The sequence below is a fragment of the Sebastes umbrosus genome, chromosome 23 (assembly GCF_015220745.1).
Source record: "Sebastes umbrosus isolate fSebUmb1 chromosome 23, fSebUmb1.pri, whole genome shotgun sequence".
NCBI classification, from domain to species: Eukaryota; Metazoa; Chordata; class Actinopteri; order Perciformes; family Sebastidae; genus Sebastes; species Sebastes umbrosus.
The window spans coordinates 2,897,259-2,920,889 of NC_051291.1; the positions used below are offsets into that span (position 1 = coordinate 2,897,259).

General features: G+C 40.0%; 1 protein-coding gene across 6 annotated transcripts in view; it reads right to left on the bottom strand.

The window, feature by feature from the left end:
* Positions 1 to 19,724, bottom strand: part of osbpl8 (oxysterol binding protein-like 8) — an 85,463-nt gene extending 65,739 nt beyond the window's left edge. For 5 of the 6 annotated variants that reach the window (XR_005205473.1, XM_037760274.1, XM_037760272.1 and 2 more), the window contains exon 1: positions 19,414 to 19,724. The gene's annotated coding sequence lies outside the window, so the exon portion shown is untranslated. Of the gene's footprint in view, positions 1 to 9,823; positions 9,846 to 19,413 lie in introns of those variants that run through there. The other variant, XM_037760273.1, reaches the window with a different exon arrangement.
* Between the last annotated feature and the right edge of the window lie 3,907 nt (positions 19,725 to 23,631).

The following is a 23,631-nucleotide window of genomic DNA, read 5'->3' on the forward strand; positions in this document are numbered from 1 at the left end:
ATTGCTACATTAGTGAGGTCACCTGCTGTAGGTTACTTCTCTTGGTATATTTAGGCTGGGATGTTACAGGAAAAGTTCAGAATAGGTATGTCTGTGTAGAGATGCACCAGTACCGATACCGGATCGGATATCAAGCCAATACTGAATTCAGAAATTTATTGGTTCCAGCTTCTCAATTGTTTATTTTCCTGCTTCTCTTCATTTTATAGAATTGTAACCTAAATATCTTTGGGATTTGGACCGTTGGTTGGACAAAACAAGACGTTTGAAATCACCAACTTTGGGCTTTAGGAAATGGTGATGGACATTTTAATGACCGTCGTCAGACTAAGCGATATTTAAAATAATCGTTAGTTGCAGCTATTGAATATCAATCGCGATCACAATTAAATGCACATTATCGACTATGATATTGACTTTTAAAATGTGTGCTCCGCTCATAGAAAACTCAAGAACTTTATTTTAAGTCTTATTTTGATGCAAAGATTTGTTAATTAGCATTTTTCCGTGATCCAAGTGTAAACACAAAGGTAGTCCTGTGTGCATCTGTCCATTAACATTCACGAGCCCTCACAGCCGTCCATCAACAAGCCCTCGAATGGTCAAACTCATCACCCGTTTGCTCCCCATGCAGTCACTGTATCTGCACACAATAAAACGCAGGCTTAACCCAACTGTTTGCAACTGTAACGCCACTGATACTTAACACTACACTAAATCCTCAACATGAACAAGCGGGACCATCTGTTAATTACACTCTACGCTTTTGGGTAGATTATTTTGGGTGGAGCAGCTGCCTGCCAACACGTGGTTGTACTAAAAATGCTTTTAAGATTATAGGAGGCAGCCACTTAAACTGATTGCTGTTTTGTGTGGATATTATAATGGTATGAACCCTGCGGTCCCAACTGAGATTACATCTTATCAGACCAAGTGGCCATAAGAGGCCAACTGAGAAAGACGCAGTATGATGACTTAAGGGTCGACACTGCAGACGCAAGGACTGTACGAAGACTAAAAAACTCTGTCCTCTCCTTGTAATAGGGCTGGAACAATACACCTATCTGTATATACAGTTCCCTTTGTTAACACCTTATTTTGAAAACCGGACGTAGTCACACGTGTCTACTTCCTCTAACTTCTCCAAGTCCGTCTCTAGCTCTCCCGTCAGCTCTGTTCTCTTTATCCATCCATGGTCAGCTCCATCGGGGCCGTTTGAATGCATTTAACATAAATGTCAGTATATGGGTGCTCTACAGTTGTAGCGTCGGCCCATTTGACCACCGAGACGAGAGCGACGGCCGGCTTGACCGCACGTTACCGCGATACGATAACGTTTCCTGTCCGTGACAGAGTTAGCGTGCAGCTTTAGCCGTGATGTCTAGCTCTGCTTTTCCTGTTAATGTGTGAAACCCAAAGTGTCTCCACACTTTACTGGATGTGTAGTGTTTACCACGCTGGATTTAACATGTGAGGGTGCAGGCTCGTTGCGGTTTGGTTTGTTTTTGACGGATATAGAACAGATATGACGGCACGTTACTCTGACTACAACAATAAAAGCGGTAACTTCCTTCCACCTCCACATAGACTCAAATGAAGCAAATATATAGATTCTGGCATAAAAAATAAATTTAAAAATCATCCTTTTAATATGTTGTAAACAGCAGCCAACAGTGTAAATTGGCTCAATTAGGAATTGAGCTGTAACTCAAACATTGCAAACTAATGCATTAAGAAAGAAGCTAAATTAAATGTGACACAGCTCTCTGCGTGAGAGATGATATAGCTTTTTCCATTGGAACGTAGCGGACATAGTGGCCTCAATTAGGCCCAGATGACTTTGGATTTAGTGGGCAATTTGCGTGGTAGAAAAAAAGGGAAGTATGTTAAATCACCCTTTCCTGAATAAATGAAGGTTAAAAATACATAATTTGGTTTGTCCCTGCTTGTCTTTATCCACAGCTCTGAGACCAGTAATTTGATCACGAGAAAGGGCAATCTCATCCAGACCCATCAGAGCTATGAAACAGTGCCATAAATGCCTTATGGGGACGTGGAAAGGTTCTTTCAAGTTCGAACCGTGAAAGTCACAGACTAGTGATGAAAGAAATATGTCTCAGGTTGCACTGTACTGAGAGATCCAGCGCTGGGAGAGCAGGATTCTCTGCAACCAATGCTCAAGAGAAGGTGGTGCTTCATGGTACAAAGGGTTCAAATCATTGTAGTGTTTCTTTGAAATTCTATTTTACATGTTTATGTGGTATATTTGCATGTCTATGATCTAACTAGTCTTCAACCAATCGATCGATTAGTCGATGGGGGGGGGAAACTGCATGTTATCTCTAGATTAACGAAACCAGCCACAGTGCTCTGAGTTCACTCTACCTGGTGGCGTAAATTCACTATAAATAAACTAAGGCTGTCAGTGTTAACGTGGTAACGCGTTGAAGCTAAACCGTTTTAACGCCACTAATTTCTTTAACGCATTAACGCAACTTGCGACTTTTAAGTTGTAGCGTTGTCATACTAGAGGCTAAATAACGCTAAATTTTGGTGAGGAAAAACTAGCATGGCCATTTTCATAGGGGTCCCTTGACCACTGACCTCAAGATGTGTGAATGAAAATGGGTTCTATGGGTACCCACGAGTCTCCCCTTTACAGACATACCCACTTTATGATAATCACATGCAGTTTGGGGCAAGTCATAGTCAAATCAGCACACTGACACACTGACAGCTGTTGTTGCCTGTTGGGCTGCAGTTTGCCATGTTATAATTTGAGCATATTTTTTATGCTAAATGCAGTACCTGTGAGGGTTTCTGGACAATATCTGTCATTGTTTTGTGTTGTTAATTGATTTCCAATAATAAATATATACATGCATTTGCATAAGGCAGCATATTTGCCCACTCCCATGTTGATAAGAGTATTAAAAACTTAAAAAAATATTTTTAATTGATTGACAGTCCTAATAAAAAGCCATATGCAGCATATTGAATTATTTTTAACCTAACTGTTTTATTATTTATTTTTATCCTAAATGACAATGACAGACTCAAAGCCAACCAGCGTGCACCTGCCCATAATCATATGATTTCTTGCTGTGGCAAGGGGATGTGCCTGCAGTCATATTTCAAAAACAAACAATAAGGATATTCATTAGACCAAACATATTGAAATATGCCAATTCTGAGATGTTCACGCTCAAAGCCTATCCAGTAGTGATGCACGGGTCAGGATTTATTAATACCTGCACCCACACACCCCATTATGAGAGCCAATCCGCACAGCCCAACCCGCAAAAATAAGCATTAATCAACCACCCAACCCGACCCACAAACTGCCAACTTTATGCATTATAGTAGCACAATTGTCAGGACTGAGGACTGAGACAAGGACAGACATGAGTTTCCTTAGAAAGGTGCTAAGAAGGTAGCAGAAAGGAAGTAGCTTTAGGACACTCTTTAGAGACAAATAGTTCATAATATGAGAAAGAGAGGACATCCTGACAAAGAGAAGGTCACCAAAGCCCCCCCACCAGTCATTCTACTAATGTAACGCTCCAGCGCTCCAACAGCCTCTTGGCTCCAGCCAGCACACACACTTCATCTGGCCTCGACTCTCAAGGACCCGTCACGCTGAGACGGATGCTTTCCACTCTTTCTCCAAACCGGCTTTAGCAATCAGTCCATGACTCAGCCTGGAGCGGCAACACAGCCGAGGTGGGAACAACACAGAAAATCAAGGCCCGCGACTCCAGGGAATGTTTCAAACTGTCGCAGACAGTGTAAGGAAGGTAGACTAGATTCTTTGTTTGATTCTTTGTCAACTTTTACTGCTATTATATTCTCTCTGAGGTTGTAGCAATGACAACTGAATTTCCATCTGGGATACATAAAGTGTCCGGTCTTATCTCCGGGGCTACAGTTACACTTTTTGGTACTTAGTTGACACTCTTATCCAGAGAGACTCTCTCAGTGCAACATATGCTTCAGCTTCTGCTGCAATTTATTTTTTGGATGACTAAATACACATTGGTTGCCCTCTATTTGCAGATGCCCTTATGGGGACATGGCAAGGATCTTCAAATGTTTTGTTTCTGAGTGAAATGTCTCAACAGCTGTTGGATGGACAGCCATTCAATTTTAGTACAGACATACATGTTTCCACACAGGATGAATATTTTAGTTTAATTTAGTTTATTTGAGAAAGGACAGTGCAAATTAATAAATACACGTAGTATAAAAATGCCAGAATTATTATATATTATTATTATATTATTATAATTCCAAGGGCCCGAAAATACACACTCTCTGTGCAACAAACAGAAGCACATGGCTAATTATTATGCAAAATGACAGCGATCAAAGGATTTCATTGGTCAAACAAAAAACAGTTTTTATAAATCTACGTACAATTTTTTTTTGACAAAAATCTGTGCTTATTATTATTCCCCATTTAAGCTTTTTGTCCATTTTCATATCAAACTCTGTTGGAGACTCCACCTTACTTAGTAAACAATGGACAAGCCAGTGACAGACAATCCACTCTGCTGTGGCTCTATTGTCTTCACCTTTTCCCACACTTCACTGACATTCTGCCCTTTCACACAAGCTGGCAAATAACAATCTGCTTGAGCCGTACCACAGCGGTCTGTCAGCTAAGAGCTGTGAATCATTGCCAAAGATAGAGGGCAAACGCACAGGGAATCCTAAACTTGTGGCTTGGCAGTGGCCCCAAAACGAAGCCGGAAACACCGGCTGAGGGGTTTCTCCACAGAGCCAAAACATGGCAGGGAACCTTTTGGAACAATGTATGATTTTAGTTGACTGATTTTCTAATTGATACTCCAGTTCAAGGGCATAAAATACAGGGTCACTGGAAACAAAAAAAAAACATCACATCTTGAATAGGATCTCAGTCTTGTTAAACAGGTGGCAAAACCAGAAACTTGGGCTGATGGACACCAAAACATTTTTCACCATTCTCTGTACTGCATGTTTTGAGAGACGAAGGCTGTGTGGTGGATTTACGAGACAATACCACAATAGAAAGGCAAAGTCCCGCCCCTTCCACTGGACCACCATGGGACCATATTTTGGAAAAAATATGAACGGTGATCAACGGAGAGATACATATATTTTTGTCAATTTAAAAGATCATTTTTCAAGTCAAGGAAGTCGCTGTTTGTTGTAAAACTGTTGAAGTATCAGACTGTGAAAATGCGTAATTAGAAAGACGACACACCCAATAGTCTCATAAGTGACATCTCTCTCTCTGAAGCTACAATGCCTGCATGTTTCCTACTGGGATAAACTTGCACCGGCAATGGGTTTTGCTCGTTCTTTCTCTTCCCGGCTGATAAAAACACCAGGAGTCTCTGGATAAAACACATCAGGTAAGATGAAGTTTAATTTGGGCATGGAACATGTTGGTGTTGGTGACGTATATTGTGCAAGACGAGAGAAGTAGTTCACTGAGCGGTTTCACACAAAACTAAATGATACTACGACATCTAAAAATGATGTTACCGTTGACTACCGTACATCGGCGGGACTTCACCTATCAAAAAATCAATGCAAAAAGGTTTCTGTTCAGAATGATGAAAATCCCTGACATTAAGTACGACTGAACTCCCTCAAAGGTGTCCTGTTCCTCTGGCTCTTGATGCTGGCTTAGTGTTTCTTTCAGCAGTTTTGAATAGGAGTTTATTGTCCTGCAGAGCAATTATGGTCCAATTACTCTTAGAATTATGGTCTAATTATGGTGATAATTTGCTTTTAGTTCGGGCTGCACATTACTAATTGTAGTCTGCCTAATATCACAAAAAATATGCTGCATATAAGTTTGTTTTTAAAAGCGGGATGTTTACAAAAACATAAAAAAGTAATGACAACCAGGAAATATTTGTTTGGATTGCTTGCCACTATTGTTTTGACTCTGCAGCGGTGTAATACTTTTATTTTGATTGTTTCTAGATTAAAAGTAGAGCTCGGCTCAAGGGCAGTCAAGGATAGCAATCATTTCAGAACCCCTAAGCTGATTGTAGTGATGTTGCTGTCCGCTCTCAGAAGGCGAGACGGCTCTCTGACTGCCACGGAGGCCTATCACTGCTGTCACTGCTGACAAATGATCACCAGCGGTTAAGTGAGACGTACGGTGTGCCGCCATTCTAGATGAGTGATAAAAGCAAAGCGTGAGGTTGTAACGATGTCCCATGTTGGTCCCTGATACATTTTTCCCCACTTCAGTAATAAAATTCAAACACCAGAAAACAGCGCAGACCAATGTCATTTCTATGTTTTTGTCTGAGGATTCAATCTGTCCTTCAGCACCGCTCCTTGAAGCGACTGCCAGCCACTCTGATAATTCTGATCAAGTCTCTTTTGGCTCCACCAGTGCTAAGTGATGATGGAGCTTTTAGGATTATCTCCAACATCAGTCTCTCACAGCAAAGCCTCCTTTTTCCAAGATGTTAAAAGGGAAAAACATGTGATGCTGTACAGATGTTGACTCCAGACAGCCAGAAATTCAATTATTGCCATGAATAATAACATATAAAATATATCATATACTATGAGTTTGTGATCCTGTGTACATGCTGGAATCCTCTATTTGTCTGAATGTTGCCCATACCACCAAACCAACATTAAATATCATATTTCTTTGCGAATAAATTGCTGACTGTCTGCTTCTTTGACACATGTGCTGGCTCTACAGGTACCAGGTACTTCAGCCTAAATAAATGCAAAAATAAATAAATACATTTACAAGTTAATAAATAAATAAATAAATAAATAAAAGGGAAAATTAAATAGAAGAGTAAAGAGATAGGGGAATTAATACAAAGATAAATAAATAAAAAAGCAAATTAAAACAGATTTTATCAATTAATTAATGCCTACATTTATTTTTAATATTATTTTTGGCACATTTAATGGCATATTTATTTATTTATCGAGTCATTTATTTATTTATTTATTTTATTTTGGCAGGTTCCATCCTGCACTAGAAAAGTGCAGCTTCAGTGCAAATCACTCTACAAAACCAAGAATTTTAGCTAATTACGATGGAAAAGAGCAGACATACCATTTAGAAGACTGGCTGCTTCCAACTGGAGCTATCTCTCCTCTATAGTATCATCACCACTTTGAGCTCATTCACACATAAATACAGACAGCTCTGACATCTACGCATCAGCCTTTAAAAGATAACGCAGCCCAAGCAGGCTGGATGTAATTTCCTGTCGAGACATATCAAACACGAGGCGATACTAGAAATGCCAGCTTGTCAGGAATGAGATGCTGATGGACAATCTGTGTTTTCAAAAAAATGCTCTCTATGGAAATGAAAACAACAGGACGAAGAGGAGGGAGGCGGGGGAGAGAGAGGGGAGAGAGGGGACATTCAAGTCGCTTGGTCCAATGTAATCTTGTGCCTGTCCCAGTTTGGTGCCGCGCTCAGGGGGAGACATCTTTAAACAGAATTAGTCCATGTAGGTCAGGGAGTGAGGAATATTAATCAACCATGTAAGCAGAGGCAGAGGATTGCCTTGCTAGACCACAGAGAACCCCGCACTGTTTCACCAGAATAACAATCACCTTTTTCATCCCCCCCGACAAGGATAGAAATATATTAAAACCTGTGGAAAATTTAGAGGAATCTGATACTGTACATGGAGGAATACAAAGTGAAAACACGGGAGGTAGGATCACTTTCAATGTCAAGAGACAGAACCATTACAGATCATGTGGTTTAGAAAAATAACAGAGACTTGCACATCTTACAGCATTGCACAATAAAATATCATCTGGCAGCCATTCCTGTAGCACAGATTAAATCTCATCCCTGAACAGATTCTATTTTCATAAATACAAGATGCCTTTACGTCATTTCTGTCCCTTCCACATGAAATCATCTGGTTCGGCTGGAGAGAGAGAGAGAGAGAGAGAGAGAGAGAGAGAGAGAGAGAGAGAGAGAGAGAGAGAGAGAGAGAGAGCATACCCATCTAATAAAGCAGAAATTATATAAAAACAGTCCTTAAAATAAGCAGCTCGACTCACTCAGAAGGCCTTGCATTGGCTTGAGTTGTGCCAAGTCTGACCAGAAATAACTAGTAGCGGAAATGTGGAAAATAGTCTTTGGGTTATTTCCCAAAAAAAGTACTGTTCGCTAATATAGGCCAACATATCGGTCCGGCCAATTTACTGGTCCAGCTATGGGAAAACGTACTTTCTTCACCAACATTTACAACTGTCCAAAGGCAAAACTAAATGATAGCTGCAAACATCAAAATAGGCAGGAGTTTAAAGGATAAGGCTGGTGTTATTCTATATATTTCTATATATCTCTCTTATCAACACAGGAGTGGGCAAATGTATATATTTATTATTGTAAATCAATTAACAACACAAAACAATGACAGATATTGTCCAGAAACCCTCACAGGTACTGCATTTAGCATAAAATAATGTGCTCAAATCATAACATGGCAAACTGCAGCCCAACAGGCAACAACAGCTGTCAGTGTGTCAGTGTGCTGACTTGACTATGACTTGCCCCAAAACTGCATGTGATTATCATAAAGTGGGCATGTCTGTAAAGGGAAGACTCATGGGTACCCAGAGAACCAATTTTCTTTCACATATCTGGAGGTCAGAGGTCAAGGGACCCCTTTGAAAATGGCCATGACAGTTTTTCCTCACCAAAATTTAGCATAAATTTGGAGCGTTATTACTCGACAAGTTACAATGACATGGTTGGTACCAATGGATTCTTTAGGTTTTCTAGTTTCATATGATGCCAGTATCTAGCTTTAAAACTTCACTCTAGCTTTAGAGCCCGCTACAACCTCCCAAAGATTGATTGCGTTAATGCGTTAAAGAAATTAGTGGCGTTAAAATGAATTTGCATTCTCAGACAGACAGAAAATCTCTTTTCCTTCTATAATATTCCTACAATATTATCTTTTATTGTGGGAGAACAGTATGTCTAGCACCAGCCGCAAGTGTGTCACCTTGCAAAATTAACTGTATTACACGATGGAAAAGGTCCTGTGGTGTCAAGGAGACTGTGTGCTGGTGACCTCGGAGTGTTCAACGGCTGCTCGGCTTTTTATACCGACTATTGGCTCATAACGAAACAATCCCAGCCACGGAGACAGAGAGAGAACAGAGCCAGAGCTCCACTACAGAGCTGAAAAAGTGTGTGACGCACACAGCCGGGTGGAATAATATGTCTGTTTGTGTGTGTGTGTGTGAGATACCTCTTGCATAACAGAAAAAGGGAGAAAAGATGTGAGGCTGTCAGCATATTTAGACTAAAGATCATTCTTGTTGTACGCATTAAAGGATTTAACATCACAAGGAAGCAAAGAGTGCAAAGGTCACAGCGAAAGATTCTTGTGACCTGAAAATGACCTTTTAAGAAAAGAAGTGCACGGGGAGAAAAAAGTGGCGAGCTGGCAGACATAATCATCATCTCTACATGATCGGTGCTGTCAGTATAGGACGGATACGATTCACCTCCACGTCTCAGCCTGGGATCTCGACAGCTATCTGCAATCTGACTACCGGTATCAGGACACATCATCAGGCTGTAGTGTGATGTGACCTCAATGTATTAGCATCTGTCACCCTAACGGAGCCTTCCTACACACATGCACGGCGCGAAAAACACCCCGAAAGAGTGAGATTATTCAACAACACACAGGAACATAAACAGACTACATTCATCCCAGATCAAGAGCAGGTACATTTCAACACAAACAGAAGCATGGAGGCAACTGGGAGGGAGCGCAAGGGAGGTGAATGAAGGACCTACCTCGTGCAGCTCGGGTAGCAGAAAGCACCGTTACATTCACACAACACAGCCTCCGAGAGAGGACGACAGAGAGAGACAGAGAGAGACAGAGAGAGAGAGAGAGAGAGAGAGACATAGAGATGACATCACCATATTTTTCTTCCTCCTCCTCTGAAATGTAGGCTAGTGCTGCAGGGCTGCCGGTGTCGGCGGCAGAGCAGCAGTGAGAGCTCTCTCTGTGCGTGTGTGTGCAATGACGAGAGGAGTGAGCTTTTCCTATAAGCATTCCCTGCTGGAGGTGACCTCGATGTACTATAGTCTACAACCCCCGATAGGGTCCTCAAACACTCACACGCAGACAGTATTAAAACACTTGAAATAAGCAAGAGATTGATATCATTCCTATTAGAAAAATCTCATTTGTTTAATCGTGGTGATGTGCTTCTATGAAAGCAGTTACTGAAGCCATGTGGCGACACTGACCCACTACTGACTGAGGTAAACAATACCCTCTAAGCAAGACTACGGCTGGGACGATACTCCTATCTCCCGATTCGATACCATCAAGATACTTAGGTACCGATTCGATATGTATTGTGATTTTTGATTACGATTTATTGCAATTTTTGTTAACTTTTTTAAAACTAGACCATGGGAAAAGTTGAATCATACACTTCTAGGGACACATAATCAGCTGTGCTGCTCATCCCACAAATGCATGTTCCTTACAAGTTGGATTGTGAAGGTAAATAAACAGGCTTTCCAACGATGTAAAATACAATGCCAATTAGCATTGTAACAAAGAGAAATAATCGACCAAACACAAATTTCAAAACTTTCTTTTGCGAGTTTATGTTTTTCTACTGTTCCCGTCCACAGCACTGTATTGCTTTGCTCCGGTGTCGGTACTCCTATCTGTTTTTTGATGGTGGGGGTGCGCCAACCGTCAGCTACTGTAGGTAATACACTGACTATTGATAAGTACCTTGGACAAACCCACTTCAAAACACCCAAACTACCTCTGCTAACCAATTTCCTTGGGGAAACCCTGAACACAGGTACTACCTTTCCACCCCCCTAGGAGGGAATCAAGCCTGTGACCTTCCCTAAGGACACTCAATGTAAGGTTATCTTTGTAATGTATTTTTTAAACCCCTGTACTGGGGGAAAAAATGGTTAAGCATCACGACTTTCATTTTGAAAACATAAAACACGCTGAGCTCTCAGGGTTGTCCAACATGAATAATAGTTGCACCCTGTTTTAGAATAGAGAGACAGAGAAGACAAGCTGTGAAAAAATGGGAATGTAACAACCCACTGGGAGTGTTGCTAAAACATCAAGAGCACTGGGAACTTGTTCAGTCACTACAATACTTTCCTGCATTTCTGATCAAACATCCCTTTGAGATATTATTTTTCTTTTGTTTACTACATGTTTATTGCCTTTGGTCCTGCAGGAAAATATTTTAAGCCACTTCAACTAAAAAGAAAACCTTCAAAACATGTTGCCCAAGGCTGATAAGCAGAGTAATACAGCAAAAGAAAATGCGTTCTCCCGGGGCCTTTGTTTCCATCGTATTCACAGAACACATATCGCTGATCCTTTCAGAAAGCTGTAACAGTGGATTGCAGTCATTCAACTTCAATGTCTCACGTAAAAACATGGTTCATTGGTAATTATTTTGCAACACCTGTCAAATGTTTTATCCAGGATGTTTGTATGGTAGATATTCTGTGATCCTTGGTACAATGCTAGGTGTGGTAAAAGGCAACACCTACTGTACAGTCCCAGTCAAGCCTTAATGAGTCAACTCCTGGGCTCAGACACAAAGGATTTTCGGGGTGGACTGGATGTGGTGTCTGGTTGCTGGTAATGTAATGTAATTAAGTTATGCAGCGAATCAAGATTCCTCCGTGAGGGTAAGGCCCGGTCTGATTCATATTGCTATGAGTGGTTAGCAAAGAAGACTCAGGTCTCATAATGATTAAACCAAAGGGCTAAGGAACAGACTGTTTTTGGATGGATGCTTTATTCTTCCCGACAAGCTAGCATGACATGGTTGGTACCGATGGATTCTTTAGATTTCATACGAGCCCGGTACACTGAAAAAAAAGTTCTTTGGATTTACTAGATTTTAATGTGGACATCGGTCCCACATGATCAGAATGTGGCCAACTGACATAATTTTCTTCTTTTTCTCAATCAATTATTGCTTGTCAAACCAAAATGTTTAATTCACATTAGACTGTTTAAAAGAATCATGTTGATTCAACACATTATTTTCCAGTTACAATAATACCAATTTATTGTGTAATGTTAAAGTAATTTCATCATGTTATTCCAACATATTGATTAATGCTGATATTATTCAAAGGTATTGTGTAACTTTAAAACAATTCCATAATGTTCCTGGTACCCGAGTTAGGTTTGTAAATCTAACTTGATATGTTAAAGTTAACTCTATCCAAACGTACTGTAGACATCGGTTCCATGTTCCGATTAAGTGAGTGCAAATACAAAATCATAAATGTAAAAAAGCTGATTTGCATTGACAAGAAAAGGCAGAGTCAGAGTTTTGTACCAAAATTGTGCTATATTGTGCCCAGCATCAACAGCAGTGGATTCAAACACAAATACATAATGCAAACCACACAACTGTTTGTGGTTTCACTGAACAGTGGATTCACAATAGAAAAAATGTAAATTCTGCATAGAGTGCAATGGATTCGCAATACATATAATGTAACCTTGCATTAACCGTTTTCACAGTGTATCAATAGGAGCATATACATACTTCAAACGTATCTTCAGAGTGGATTAAGAACAGCAAATACAGTTATAAACCCAGTGTAAACTTGTCACAGTAGATTTTCAAGAGCAAATACAAAACTAGAATAACACTATCTCACAAGTAAACTAAACATGGTACAAAGTGAATAAGATAAAATTAGAGGTGGTGCTTTGTTAAAAAATGTACTCCCAAGGTTAACCCTGCGTAAACCATTTTTCACAGTGCGGACAACAGTATTTTCAAAGTGGATTTACAAATAAAAAACAAACAAATATCAACCCTGCGAAAAAAAGGTTTTCTCTGAGGAATAAACACAGATATGTAAACCTTGTACAAGGTATTGTCAAAGAGGATTCAAAGTAACAAATTAAAAACAGCTGCTGTATTTTTAAGTTGACTCAGAGCAGCAAATTAAAATGGTTACAGACCCGCTTTAAACTGTTTTCATAATTGATTCATAAAAGAAAATAGTGTCAACTTACAACAGTGGATTCACAAAAGAAAATGAAAAAGCAGTCCAAATGGTATAACAACACCCAAGATGCTTTTGAGGACAATTCAAATGTCCTTTGGTTTTTAGTTTTTTTGCTGGCAGTGCAGTGTCTCTGACCCTTTCACTGAAAGAGCCTGTTTTTTAGAGTGAGTGCTTTGTTAGAAAGTTGACGTCCATCCAGTTCCATGAATTCTTTTGGACTACCTCAAAGGTGAAGCGGAGGTCAGCAGGGTAGCTGAGGTTCAGGGCAAACATGAGTCCAAACAGCATAGCAACAGCTAATGCTACATTATCCAGATCTTGCAACACCTTGATGCCTTCAAGGACAATTCCAATGTCCTCAGGTTCATCAATTGAAGCATGTTCTTTAAGAACATAAATCCCAACAGTGGTGTCTTCAATGGCCTCCTTGACGGCATTTTCATCCATGCCCTGTACAAAACAGATAAAGGTAGGTAAATAAAGGAAGGTAAATAAGAACTACTTAACCAAGCCCCTATTGAGAAAAGAATAAATTAATATAAAATTGGGTAGGCATAGTGACAGTATATAGACAAGGTTCGTATTCACCGACCCCCCTCCCCACCCCCGCCACAGTCACGCTGCCCGGAGCCCCTCCGGAGCAGAGGAGCGAGGCTCGGCCCGCTGACTGACTGTTCTCTACCGACTGTCAGTACACTGAAGCACTGTTATCAGCAGCGGGACCTACAGTAGCCACTGTTACGGTACGTGTCAACAGCCTCCATGCTTTCGTGAAATAAGAGAAGAAAGTTTCCAAACGAGCCTCCATACTGGTTCCGGTTTGAAAGCTGGGAGCAGCAGCCAACGGCGGGAAAGCGTTTGTCCAATCAGGAGCCGAGTGCCTTGTTTCTAGGGACAGCACAACAAGCGTCCAATGTTGGGAAGCGTCGCGTCCCCTCGCGATAAAAAACGCCCCTGTGGACACGTACCATTAGTGTTGGTGTTTAGCTAGCTAGCTAGTTAGTTAGTTAGTTAGGTAGTTAGCTAGCTAGCTAAAAGGCTAAAATATGTACACAAACAAGTCGACTGACTGTTGTAATTGATACTTAGCGTAACGTAACGTTACGAAAACAACCTACTTGAACACAAATATAAATGAATATGATGAACTTACTTGTTCAGTAGTTAGGTCTCTGTTGGAGGCAACATGTTGCTGGAGAATCTTCCAGTTTACGCGGTCAACGTTTCTTCTTCTTCTTCTTCTTCTTCTTCTTCTTCGTCTTGTATTGCGGCAGTTGGCCTCCAGCTGATTGGTGCATTAGCGCCACCTCCTGCTCCGGAGCGACCAATGACAGTTGGCCCCGCGCTTTTTAAATATATTCCATTTCCGGTGGTGACGAAACTCAATTACATCGATTTCAATTTTACAATTCAATCACTTTCTATCAACGCGAGAGAAACTTGTATATTCAACATTTAGTACACAGAATAGTGTCTGTCAGATTTTTAAGAGGTAAATTGAAAAAAATGGATAGTGTTTTGGAGAATCAATACAGTATCACAATACATAACATTGCGATACTCAGGTGTATTAATATTTTCTTACACCCCTACATCGGACAGCATACAGGCCGTCACTGTTTTGGACTACGTTTTGATAAGAATTAGGGGTGGAGAAAAAATCGATACAGTGTAGTATCATGATATTTTGCGTGGCAATATTGTATTGATACATTTGAAGTCAAGTATCAATCTTTTATTTTAACAATCAGCCACTATCTTACAGAGGTTTAAATGATCGGTTTCAGTCAGCAAGACATACAAAACTAGAGAGATGATACTTTAAATCTATAGTATAGTGTTTTCTGAGCCTAAAGCTGCTTCTGCTTGAGTTTAACACATTATCCGTAGCTTTGAAACCAGCAGATCTCTCTGTGATACAGGAGGAAGCTGCAGCTCAGGTGGGCGGTAATAAGGTTCTCCTTCCTCCGAAGCTATGCTGTGGGGGCCGGACGAGGGTGGACACTGAAGTTAATGGACTTGGACACTCATAAAAGGGCTTGATGCTCCCACGCTCCTTTATCAAATAACAAATCCTGCTCAGCAATGGACCTGGTGCAACGCTGACACACTAAACCAGGTGCATATTAAAGGAATGTTTGTTCAGTTTTCTTTGACGTACGGGAACCAAGGGTAGTTGATCTTCTCAAGTTAATAATTGGAATAAAAACAGCTGTTTTCACTGGTAAGCCTCGGCTTACTCTCTCTCTCGGGTGGTAATAGAAGGCTGTTGAACTACACGCTTAAGGAAAGTGGGCTAAAATGTAACCTGATTTGTGTTGCTGCTGTTGGATAAATCCACACTGACAAGAAGTGCGAGGCGACTATCTCACTTCGAACGCATCTGGCGTTTGTCAGAGCAAATGCATCCAATCAGCCAAACCACAGCCAGTGGCCTGAGTGTCCCAGCTGGGAAGATTACGCCGCGCTGATGCACCGGCCTTGGCATTTCAATAACTTCATGAGCAACGCAGCGTTTGTTATGGCTCCTAACAGTGTGACAGTCTGGAGGCAGAGAGAGACGAGGCTTGCTGACAGGTGAATATTTGCTCAGTGAAGGGACTGAAATTGAGGGGGTTTGTTTTATTGTTTCATAATGTGGCCGACGGACTGGAACTGTTATTAAGGACTATAAAAGCATACCTTACTTCACAAGGCGTTTAGCTTATACCCTCTACTGGTACATTATGTATCAGCTGAGATTAGCACTAACCACATTTTGTCCTACCAATATTACCCACATTATCTGATTTCTCATGCATGTGCAAACACATAAAACAATAAAAACGCAAATGAAAGCTACTGTGGAAACAAGACGACTTCAGCTCTGTAAAAACAGGTGTACATGTACATGTGGATGTGCAGTATTCTGTCCCACAACTCAAAGACAGATTTGTCTAATTCCATGCATGCACCTAATTTACTTAACGTATTGTAGGAAAGACTTATTTATATAAATACCACCGACTCAAATTGCTTTGTGCAGACAAGGCCATGTAAAATGGCGAGTATCCAAAGAAACCGCCTCGCTCCTTGCGACAAGTTACAATACAATGCTTGTATTCCTGAAAGTAGATTCTGCATTCAAATTTAGATCTGCGTGAGTCTATCAGAGCAGTAAGCAGGCAAGAAAGGCTGCGTCAGGATGGAAACTCCATTTGGCTAGCAAATGAGGCGGTCGCTCTCGTTACCCTGGATTGCGAGCCTCACCTCAACACAAGTTTGGCATGGAAAAGTCTGGGATTGCCCTCATTTACATGCAAATTAGCAGAGGATGGAAAACATGGAAATGCAGAATGTGAGTGGCAGAACCTACGGTGGCACAAGCATACAAAAATAAACTGTGTGGTAGGGGTGGGGGAAAAAATCGATTCACCTATGTAACGCAATTTTATTTTTTTACAATTTTGAAATCGATTTTTTGATGCCAGAATCGATACATTTGCTTCATTTGAGTCTATGCAGAGGTAGAAGGAAGTTACCGCTTTTATTGTTGTAGTGTGAGTAACGTGATCTCATATCTGTTCTGTATCCGTCACTCAAAACAAACAGTAGCCGGCCAGCCGGCCGTAGCGAGCAGAAACCGGCAGATACGATACACATCCAGTAAAGTATGGAAACACTTTGGGTTTCACACATTGACAGGAAAAGCAGAGCTAGACATCACGGCTAAAGCTGCATGCTAACTCCGAGAACGGAGCTGACGGGAGAGCTAGAGACCACCTTGGAGAAGTTATAGGAAGTAGACATGTGTGACTACGTCCGGTTTTCAAAATAAGGTGTTAACAAAGGGAACTGTATATACAAAATACATCTATGGAAATAAGATTGATTGGATTATATTCACCAGAAGTATAAAACATTACACATCCCTTATAAATTAAAAAGAAAATACCACTAATTTGTGAGGGAGCTAAAAAAAATGAATAAATAATGCCTGACAATGATCCTGATATATTTGACTTCAGGACATCTCTGACTACATACATGCTGAAAATCAAACATTTGAATGTATTAATTTAAGTATTCTCCAAAGTAAAAGACCCTAGAAATGTATGATTCAACTTTTCCCATGGTCTAGTGTTAAAAAAGTTAACATAAATCGCAATAAATCGTAATATTGAATCACAATACTTGTAGAATCGCGATACATATCGAATCAGCACCGAAGTATCGTGATAGTATCGAAATCGAGAGATTGAGAGAGATCGAGAGACTGGTGTTTTAATCACTGGCTCAAATCACGTGAGGTCAATTACAAGTTTGCTTGATTCTTCTTATTAAGACTATTATGTTATTATAGTATACTATTATACTATTAAACCTAATTTAGGATCCGCATAAATATACAAATCATGCAAAGGGAGTGGATAACATGACAGGCTGGTATCAGATATCTGATAACAGACCAGGATGATCTGCCGGATGCATCAGTTGTCTGACACAATTAGGACCAATTCGTAGTCTCCTGTTTCTGTTTCTGGCTTCTGTCAGTCAGGTGAAAGTGGTAACAGAGCACCGGGGCTGAGGAAGCTGCAGACATGCAACACTGCAGCAGGATCATATGTTTGAGGATGATGATGATGCAGTAATATGTATGAAGGGTAATATGTAAACAGCAAAGGGAGGTCAGGTAAAAATAACATTTACAGCACTGCTCTTGAAACATACCTATACCAACATACATATGATGGGTTGAAGCGGAGCACAAATATAAATCACTTTAAAAAGCTATACAAAAAATATATTTTTGGGAGGTATATGGTTGAGGAAGAGTCGTGATAAGGATTGTGTTAAGGGTTGGTTTATATCTATTTTTTAACTCTGGATGGATATGTGGGTTGTAAATAAACTTGGGATGCTATTCATATATGCATCTTGTTTTTTGCACTATCCCCTTTACTGCTGTACACTGCAAATGTCCCCACTGCGGGACTCATAAAGGAATATCTTATCTTATCTTATCTTATATGTAGACAGCAAGGGGAGGTCAAAAAGAACATTTTGAGGATGATGATAAGATAAAAACAAAATGCATCAGCTAACACAGTAAAAAAAGAGCTAAACAAAGTGTAACAAAATATGAACCATTTAAATACAAGGAAGTATACAGCAACATATAAGTAGACAGCAAGAGGAGGTAGGGTAAAAAGAACATTTTCAGCACTGCTCTTGAAACATACCACAGAACAGCCAAATCTCCCAGTAGCAGTACGGTAGCAGGAAATGAAAACATGCCCTCACCACTCACCACTTTGAAGAAGATGCATCAGCTAACACAGTAAAAAAAAAGAGCTAAACAAAGTGTAACAAAATATGAACCATTTAAATAGAAGGAAGTATAACAATAGGAGCAGTGTGCAGTATTTGCAGTAGGAGCAAAGATTAACTCAGTCAATACTTTATGTTATTTGCAAAGAGAAATGAAAATGCAAATCCTACTATTCTGATTGCAATAAAAAAAATTTACTCAGATTTGGCGATATGTTTTTTACTTTGTTTAGCTCTTTTTTTTACTGTGTTAGCTGATGCATCTTGTTTTTTGCACTATCCCCTTTACTGCTGTAAACTGCACATTTCCCCACTGCAGGACTAATAAAGGAATATCTTATCTTATCTTATCTTATATGTAGACAGCAAGGGGAGGTCAGGTAAAATGAACATTTCCAGCACTGCTCTTGAAACATACCACAGAACACCACAGAACAAATCTCCCAGAAACAGCAATATGAATCATTTAAATAGAAGGAAATATAAAAATAGGAGCAGTATATACAGCATGACAATAAACAGACTATTAACAAAATTGCACAAGTGGAAAATGAGATTGCACAGTGAGAATGAATGAATAATGCAGGGAGGGGGGTAATATGTAGACAAATATGTATTATATATGTAGTAAAAAGAACATTTTCAGCACTGCTCTTGGAACATACTACAGAACACAATCTCCCAGATACAGTAGCAGGACATTAAAACATGCCCTCACCACTTTGCTGCATACACACCACGTCCTGACTGCAAACAACCTACATGTTCACACTAAAATGACTATTCCTAATAAATATATTCACACATGGAGGTATAAGTAGTAGTAGAGGATCCATATGTAGATGGAGAAGCTGTTAAACCTCCAATCCAGCCATCCTTAACCCGGTTTATTACATAATTATACTGCAGAGTCAGACCTGTCATCTACACTCAGCTAATCAACATGAAGCTAGTTAGCTGCGGCTAATCAACACCAGCAGTTTGAAGATAAATCAGCGTTTATTCTATGTTTTATGTTATTTTAATGTTCTTACCGTTGTTGGGAGATCTCCCGGTTCGCTGTCTGAGTAGTTAACGGAGGATAAACCGGCTGGTTGTTGATATTCAGGGCGTTTTGTTCCGTCTGCTAGCTGCTAGATGCTAAGCTAACTAACGTCTTTTTAACGGTTATTAAATGATTCTTCTCTACTTCCGGTGGTGATGTGTGACGTCCTCCTCAGCCCAGTGACGTCATACGGGTCCAATGTTAAAGTTTAGACTGTTAGATTTTATCTCTCCACAGTTTACTGGTGATGTGCAGCATAACTTGTGATCCACTAGCCCGCCTACTCGTTTCTGTCATGGGTTGGAGGGTTGGAGGGTTGGTAGAGTGGACAAAAGGTCAATTCAACCAGAATGCACTCTACTTCCGGTTAAAAATTTCAAAGTAAAAGCCACATAAAAACAAATATTTAAAAGCAGTATCTTTCTATTCATACAATAAATGTATTTTAGTCATAATATTGTGCTTTTTCATTGTTATTCAAGTGATTTTTGCACACCGGCAATATTTGCACTATCTGTTTGTATTATGTTTATTTTTTGTTTATAGCTTATATAAGATAAGATATTCCTTTTATTAGTCCCACAGTGGGGACATTTGCAGTATTATATTGTATATTGGTAAAAAAAAAATGTTTTTGTTATTCTTATTTTATTCTAACATTTTTAATTATTTTATCGTTATTTTTACTGCTTATTGCACCAACAAACCAAAGCAAATTCCTAGTGTATACCTGATACTGGGATGGCCATTTTCAAAGGGGTCCCTTGACCCCTGACCTCAAGTTATGTGAATGAAAGTGGTTACAAATTAAATGATAAGAAAATGATTGTCCATAGTTAATCGCGATTAATTGCAAATTGATTGCACAGTAGTTAATACTGTTATGAACACTCCTTCAATTCAAGACATAATAAAAACCTCCAGTGTAAGTCATTCTTGGGTCTCCGGTCAAATTCTTCAGTCACCAATTAATTGCTCTCATAACTTCCTCCACAATATGAAACAAACAAAAAAACCTAAGGAATCCATCAGTACCAACCATGTCATACTAGCTTGCCGGGGAGGAGGCAAAATAACACTTCAAACTTACGCTAAATTTTGGCGAAGAAAAACTGGCATGGCCATTTTCAAAGGGGTCCCTTGACCTCTGACCTCCAGATATGTGAATGTAAATGGGTTCTATGGGTACCCACGAGTCTACCCTTTACAGACATGCCAACTTTATGATAATCTAGTATATAAAATATGATTTCCAATAATAAATATATACATAACATTTGGATAAAGCAGCATATTTGCCCGCTCCTGTGTTCATAAGAGTGTGTATATATTCTTATTGGAACTGGTGGTAGTATTAATAATGGTAGTAGAAGTAATTTTCCTTCTATAATATAGTTCTATTTTGGTACCAATGCTCTGGTCCTGACTTTATTTTGTAAGCCAAACTCTCCACATCCTGTCTGTGCTTTATAACAGGGGGTTACTTGATGCAACAACAGGAGACTTCCTCTTTATATCTGCTCAGTGATCATCTGATTTGCCTGGCTGGACAGGGCATCATAAACATGTGATCAGTCCAGTCCACTTTGGCTTCAAACGCAGTCCAACTGAATGTGTGATACCAGAAATCATTTAGTTATGCAATGTTGATGTAGGCATGTCATGTCAAGGGATGAGCATCATGGGCCTCTTCTCTGGGTAAATTCATGTGTGCAATTCATATATTAAATACAGTAATTCAAGTAATAAGTGTAAGAAAATACATTTGCTGAATTATATTTGTGTATGTGGGGGTGAAACATCACATAAATAGTATACCAGCATGCTTCTGGGAGTCATATTAAACTTGCTTTAACATGCTCTTGGATGTTATCACAGATGTACATTTTATTAGCTCCTATGATAATATTGGAAGCACACTGAAAAAAAAAATCTGTAGGTTTATAAACTGTACATGATTCTTACAGTTGTCTTCAGTCATTGAAGCTGCATGCATGCATGCATGTTTGGGTAGAGAGTGACATCCAGTGGCTGGAGGAGGTTTAGGTTCAGCAGAGTGTGATGATGGGACATGGAGAACATCTAGAGGCACAAATCAGTCACTGCAATGCTGCTTTCCAGTGGCTGCTTTTAATCTTCTTGGGTGTTTCTGCAACCACGGTCACTTTTGACTCTTTCAAATAAATTTAAAAAACATCAGCCTCTATGAATTTTAACCATCAGAGTATGTAAAACATATAAACAGGTGCACAAAAATGACATATAGTGGTTAAGATTTTAATCTGTAACAGGTTTATTTTTTTATGGTTTTCATCACTCTTTCTAATACTAAATGTCCTTACATTACAATAACATTCATTTTAAACATGTTCTTTTCAATAATTCTAAGACATTTAAATTAATTTTCCTCAAAGTTTGTGAATCATTGTAAATATTGATATTAAAAACATTTTCTAAAAAATAGGGGGATTTCATTATTTTCTCTACACCCTGAAAAATGTAGACAGTAACCATAGATGTCAGTCTTCATACACACAAAAAAAAATTTGTTTTTATGACAGATATTGCAATACTCCAATGATCATTTGATCACTGTGATGAAGGTAACACAGTTTATAGTCTAAGTATATAGTATATAAGTCTAATGCAGTGAGGGCCAAAGAGACAATGTACTTCGGAGTATTAGGGCCACATTGAGGGAAAAAAACATCTAAGATTTACAGAATAAAGTCAGAATATTATGAGAAAAAAAGAAAATGACACTAAAATTACTACTTTATAATATTATGACTTTATTCTCATAATACTACGTTTTTTTCTCTTAAATTTATGACTTTATTCTCGGAATATTATGACTTTATTCTCGAAATCTCAGATACATTTTTTTTTCTCAATGTGGCCCTAATACTCCGTCGTACCGTCGTACCATAGACCTACAACAATGATAAATAAAAATGAAAATGTAAACAAAAAAACAGTTATTCATTTCCATTTTTAAAAATCCACAGGGAGCCACTGGAGAGGAGCTGAAGTGCCTCATGTGGCTCCGGAGCCGCAGGTTGCAGACCCCTGACCTAGATGTAGTGTTTGCAATAATAATGCATTTGATATGATATGCCTTTTGCTGTATATTAGATAGATAGATAGATAGATAGATAGATAGTATCATATCATAACCAGCTACTAAAAGGACAGATAATAATGCACTATACTCATTTTTAACAGTCTCTTCTGCACTATATTCACTTTGTTAATAGTCGTGTATCTCAGCTGTTACCCTGCACTATATAACAGTTTTCTTCATCTCCTTGTATTTTTATATCTGGTATATTTTTTTGTACTTTGCACTACTAACTTTTTTACTGCCTTTTTACTAACATGTTTTGCACTATGGAACTGTGATGCTGGAAACTTGAATTTCCCTCGGGATTAATAAAGTTACTATCTATCTATCTATCTATCTCTCCTCCTCCTCCTCCTCCTCCTCTCTCCTCTCTCCTCTCCTCCTCCTCCTCCTCCTCTCTCCTCTCTCCTCTCCTCCTCCTCTTTCCTCCTCTCTCCTCTCCTCCTCCTCCTCCTCCTCCTGTCTCCTCTCCTCCTCTCTCCTCTCTCCTCTCCTCCTCCTCTCTCCTCCTCCTCCTCTTCTCTCCTCCTCCTCTCTCCTCTCTCCTCTCTCCTCTCTCCTCCTCTTCTCTCCTCCTCCTCCTCTCTCCTCCTCCTCTCCTCCTCCTCCTCTCTCCTCTCCTCCTCCTCCTCTCTCCTCTCTCCTCCTCTTCTCTCCTCCTCCTCTCTCCTCTCTCCTCCTCCTCTCTCCTCTCTCCTCCTCTTCTCTCCTCCTCCTCTCTCCTCTCTCCTCCTACTCTCTCCTTCTCTTCTCTCTTCTCTCCTCCTCCTCTCTCCTCTCTCCTCCTCCTCCTCCTCCTCCTCCTCCTCTCCTCTCCTCCTTCTCCTCTCTCCTCCTCCTCCTCTCTCCTCTCTCCTCTCTCCTCCTCCTACTCCTCTTTCCTCCTCCTCCTCCTCTCTCCTCTCCTCCTCCTCTCTAGTCCTCTCTCCTCTCTCATCCTCTTCTCTCCTCCTCCTCCTTCTCTCTCCTCACTCCTCCACCTCCGCCTCCTCTCTCCTCTCTCCTCATCCTCCTCTCCTCCTCTCTCCTCCTCTCCTCCTCCTCTCTCCTCCTCTCCTCCTCCTCTCTCCTCTCTCCTCCTCT